Here is a 5,970-nt window from a genome sequence, read left to right as displayed (position 1 = left end):
CTGGGCGCCGCACTTCAAGAGGGATGTGGACAACATGGAGAGGGTCCAGAGGAGGGCCACTCACATGATCAGGGGACAGCAGGGCAGGCCCTACGAGGAGAGGTTAAGGGTCCTGAACCTGTTCAGCCTCCACAAGAGAAGGCTGAGGGGGGATCTAGTGGCCTATTACAAACTAGTCAGAGGGGACCAGCAAGCACTGGGGGAATCCCTGTTTCCCCGAGCACTGCCAGGAGTGGCTAGAAATAACAGTCACAAGCTGGCAGAGGGTAGATTCAGACTAGACATCAGGAGGCGCTACTTCAGTGTCAGGGTGGCTAGAATCTGAAACCAACTTTCAAGAGAAGTGGTGCTGGCTCCTACCCTGGGGGTTTTTAAGACAAGGCCAGATGAACACCTTGCTGGGGTCGTTTGACCCCAGTACTTTTTCTTGCCAAGGCAGGGGGTCGGACTTGATGATCTGCTCAGGTCCCTTCCGACCCTACAAACTATGAAACTAAGAAACCCTGCTGATCAGGCTGGGGTTTTTTGATGGAGGTATGCTGATGCTCCTGCTGGTACTAAGAATACCCAATTCCTAACTAGAGGATTATGCTCTTCCACTTAGGGTCATACTGACTATCAAACTCTCAAAGGAATTGTCCCCCTAGGTCAGACTGACAAGGGCTGTGGTTGCGTTTGCCTTCCTCTGTAGCATGAAGGTTGGTCCTTGACCTAGGACCCCTTGAGCATATATCAACTAGTTCCTTCTTTATAATTTTAGTAGCACAGCATTGTCTCCCTTGCTTCCCCTTCCTTTAACTATGGCACATTATAGGGTGTTTTGGTGCTTTGGGTATTGTTCCGTATAACTGTAGGTAGGAGTTTGAAGTGGTAATTTTGGGGATTGCTTAGGTTAACAATTTCTTGCAAATACAGGGAGCCAGACTCAGTGGCCCAGGACCTCCTAATCCTGTTTGCATTCCTGCACTAAAAAATGAGTAGTTAAAATCTGGGATATGCTATTAAATAGAAAAGGTCTCAGCCACAAAAGAAAAAACTATATGCATTATGACAACCCACCTCTTATTTTAAACATCTACGAGGGGCAGTTCACAGCAGTCAAACAAACACTTCCATGATTTGTTTGGGATTTTTTTCACTCACACTGTAAATAATAAGGGAAAAAGATAAATGCTATCTAGACAGTGGGTTACCGTAATACAGTCTTGCATTCTGGAGCCCGAGTAACTGGAGCTATCAGTTATTTGATCAAGTCTACTATAGCTGCCTTTAGGAGCACCATATTAACTTGATTTGGGCCTCAAACATGCAAATACTTTTGTACACTACAATGTAGTCCAGTCAAACCTAAGGGGATGAACTACTTGTGCGTCCACAGTTATCTGCACAAACATTTACGGGATTAAGGTCTGGGTTTGTTTATAACCCCACAAGACTGAAGTGCAAGGTCCTGTAACATGAAAAAGCCAAATTAAAACCTAAGCTGCAAGAAACAGAGAAAGCACCCCTAAATTCTTTGCAAAACTGACAAAGGATCTTAACAAAGCAAGACTTTCAAAATTGAGTAAGGTAAAGTGAACAGAAAGGAGTATCGTTCCTAGTAAGCCAAAGGGTCACAGAAATAAAATATATAATTTCTGATTTACTCTAGAGGACTTTTGTTTCTACTTTAGCAGTCCCCACAGAGAATAAGAAAGGATCTAATAAACCTGTGAACATAACCCTGTCCAGAGTCACCTTTTTTGTACTGCATCTTATAAGACCTTGGCTTTTCAAGGTCTAAAGATAATAGGGACAGAACGTTGTGAGGAAGGAGGAGTTTTTACTTTGCACTTACGGAGCTTTGAAAGTTTAACCATATATGAAAACAAAACTATTTCAGGTCTAACTCCACTGGCATTGATATAGCTCAATTCAGCATTTGTTGAACATACAAATGCCCCTGGGCCCAGTCTAACCCTTCTGCTGTCAGTGAAGGTCTTTGACTTCGGAGGTCCTCAGATCAGACCCTCAATTATTTCTTGGGACCGTTGGTTGTCCATGTACTACAGCACTGTGTTCTTCATCTTAAACAAAATTACTGTTTCATGAAAATTTACTTTGTCTGGAAAAAACACACAAACAAACAAACTAACACTTATCTTTATGTACAGTTAAGACTCTCTCTTACAAAGAAAAGAGGCATTTCTGTGGATGACAAGAGGCATGATTTTCCTTTCTATAGGATATTGTAAAATAATGCATATATTATAGCTTGCTTGTGTAGCAAAATACATACCCACAGGAATACTGTCAAGATTGATGTTCCCAAAAATGTACATAAATGCTGTTACAGTACCTAGATTTGAAATGTCCTTGCACTGCAGATAAAAAATGGAATTTCATGGAATTTTGATATCTGTCAACATCAATGTCCTTTTAAAAGGCAGTCGTTCAATTTTCATAATTTAAAAAGTTCCAGTTATATGCTTAACTTTAAGCACACAAGTAATTTCACAGGGGCAACTCATACACTAAAAGTTAAGAGCATTCTCTGCTGATCAGGGGCCAAGAACACTAAGACGCTTTGCCCTGATCCTGTAATAACCCCTTGTAGGCAGACCTCTATTCAGAAGTCAGTGGAGCTCTGTGTAGACCCAGAGGTCCACCCAGTAATGGGGCATAAATAAGCGATCTAAATGTAATTTGATTTTGTAAGACACAAAATAATAACCATTTGTCTGCCACTACTGTGATATAAAACAGTAACTGTTGCAGCCCCAGGCTGTAACCAACTAATCACCATCACCAACATATTGCAAGCCAGCTCTAAGCCATTCAAACCTTACTAAGAGTTTGATAAATATTTAATTCACACTGTAAAATTTCAACCTCTAAGAACAGCACCATGTAAAGGAGACCGTTTACAATTTGGAACCCTGCAAAAGTGTTACCATGTAAATCAAAACAGTCATCAGACTTGTTGAGAGATTTGAATAGCCTTTTCTTAGGTAAGGAATGACAAGCTGCAAGTAAATGGTTATTTACTGAATCTTTGCTTGGCACATATATGTTGCAGGAGAACCTGCGTCATTCTGAGTTATAGTATTTATTATTTATAGACCTAGGAGTGCGCTCTATAAGAAACTATTCTTCCTGCAGTGTATTTCAACTGAAAAATGTTTCTCAGTTGAAAAAGGGAGTATACAAATAAACACATCTGATACTACAAAAATATTGTTTGAATGACAAGCATTGAGCTTCCAAGGAGGAGACAATGGAAGAAACTGAGGAGTTGGACTGAGTATCACCAAAACCAGAACTCCAAGCATATAGGATGAGAAGCTGGTTCCATAGAGCTTAACAGGAAAACTCTCATTGACTTTAATTGGCACCAGAACTTCACTCACAAACTAAAAATTCCCTCGGGAAAAGGTTGGGTTTTTTTGGACAGAAGGAATAACAATTGTTTCTCAGTTTCAACAGCAAAATTCTATTTCACCTACGTTCCTCAAATAATCTCATAATTTACGTGAAAGGAGATAACCTAATATACACACTTCGCATTCATATATATTTATGCATAGTCATACACACATATGAAAATTCACACACACACACTTTCTTTGTCCATATTATATAGCACATATATGTTGAGATGAAATATATCGGCTATTTGAATTATTTACCTTTACACCATTTACCTGAACTACTCCTCCCCATCCAATCAAGGATCATCACACTGAGCATATTAAAATATTATATAGGCCCCGATCCTTCCATTAATTGCATTCAGGGCAACTTATATGAAGGAAAATTCCATGATCTTAATGTGGCTGCTGTGGGTTCAGGAGTGCAACATATGGCAGGGCCAGGGCCAGGATACAACATATGGCAGGGCCAAGGTCTGTGGAATGATTCAAAAAGGGTGTCACGTTTATTTTGCAGGCAGCTTCAAAATTATGTTAGCTCAGTTTTAAGTTAAGAAACAGCCTCAGAATGCACACCTGTAACTCAGTCTGGGATCAGGAAAATCAAGCTATGTTTATTCGGTTTACATTTCATCACCAGTATTAAGCAATTCCACAGTAAGAATTTAACAGATTACTTGGCTGATACACAAGGCAGGACAGGACCTAGCTCATTCTTCCATGGTTTTGCTTATTGTACACTGTTAAGCATAATTAAAAAAAATCAGTACATCAGTGAAGGAAGCAGATACAATTCAGATGCTCAAGGAGCAGATGTGGCAGGAAAGAGATATTCACTTAGTTTATTTTCTGACCACGGGCACAGGGTTAGGCCCTTATCACAAAAAGAGCACAACCTCCATTTTGCAAATGGAAACAGAGACCCACAGAAAGCAAATGAAAGTGAGTAAGCTAGGAACAGAAGCCATATATCCTGAATCAAAGGATCACGTTCTAGCCACCAGACCACAGTTATAAAAGTAATCTCATGCAGCTGCCCTGAAATCACCAGAGTTTACATACATAGCAGCTGAATTTGGCTTTGTGGACCTAACAAAGATGCTATAATGGCTGTGAAGTTCAGAAATTACAAGCTAAATAGGTCAAAGACTGACGTGACAAAGGAGGTTTAAGAAACAGCAGGCGCATTTATACAAGATGCTTTACTCAAGATTAGAGCAAATTACTGTGTAGTAAGGAACCCCATATACACGTGAAGATACTTACTGTACAGTAATCTGCTCTAATTGCCAGTAAATTTGCTACCTGAAAATACAAGTAGCAAATTTACTTGGGAGTAATTACTGTGCAGTAAGGCATGTGTAGACAGCTGACTGGGAGAAAATTTGCTCCTGGTCATCTGGGCAGCAGGGGGTAAGAGATTGCTCCCAACCCCTGAGGGCTACTTGCTGCTGGCGCAGGTTCTACCACCAGAGCTTAGGCAGGGACAATGTTCCCCTGCTCCAGCAGCAGGGAGTTCCCAGCCCCCACTCCAATTGATAAGAAGCGCCCATCTCTGGCTCTGCAATCACAGAGTCAGGGCCTGGAGATTAGAACCTCCCAGCCCCCACTCCACGATTGCCAAGCTGAAGCTGGGAGATAAGACCTTCCCAGCCACCCCTCCACAATTGCAGAACCAGGGCTGAGATAAGAGTCTCCCAAGCACCGCTCTGCAATCACAGAATGGGGGCTGGGAGTTCCCTGCTGTCAGAGTAGGGGGACATTGATCCTGCCCAGACTCCACTACTGGAGCCTGCCCAGGCAGCAGGCAGCTCCCAGAGGCAGGGAGCAGTCTCCCAGCCCTTGCCAGGACACAGCTGTCTCCTGGCCCCATGCTCCCTGCCATTCCCTGGGCTAGCACCCAGGGGGAGTGTAAAGCTCCTCCTGGCTGTTGTGGGAGGCTGGTATAGGGCCAGCAGGGGCAGGAGCAATCTGCTTCTATAAGCATCAAATCTGCTCCTGCTTCCGTGCATGGGTAGACGCCTGCCTAGGGTGGGTTTACTTTAGAGTAAATTATTCTAGGGCAAGCTTGGAGCATTCGCACATGTAAACTTGCCTAGTTACAGCCTAGATGTCAAGAAAGACAAACTCCACAACACATGCTCTAGAAGATGCTGGAACTGGGAGAAGAAAACAAATAACCCTGCAGCATCCATAAGAAAAAAAAGTATCAAAAGGGCCTGCATCTGACAGGGAGGTGTCTGGGAAAGTTAAGGCTGACCAAGAGTCATGCTCAAGGTATTAGAATATGTTCATAATCTAATGATAGTAAATAGGCAGGATTATCTCAGCTAGTGCACAGATAATATCTAGTACAGATTATGAAAACAGTGCAGATCAAGTAAAAAAATCATATAAAATGTTAACATCTTAGGGGAAAGGGACAGGAATGGAAATAGTTTAATTAAGGGATTAAGTTAAACTTTTAAAGCAAACAGTAGCAAGTCTATAAATCTAAAAATGTTAGTTTCATAGGAATGCATTTAGGTGCATTGAATTTGTGTGTCTGGGTGTTTGGAAG

The sequence above is a fragment of the Crocodylus porosus genome, unplaced genomic scaffold (assembly GCF_001723895.1).
Source record: "Crocodylus porosus isolate Cpor-Errol unplaced genomic scaffold, CroPor_comp1, whole genome shotgun sequence".
Lineage (NCBI taxonomy): Eukaryota > Metazoa > Chordata > Crocodylia > Crocodylidae > Crocodylus > Crocodylus porosus.
The sequence above is the reverse complement of the archived record's forward strand: the minus strand, read 5'-3'. Positions refer to the sequence as shown.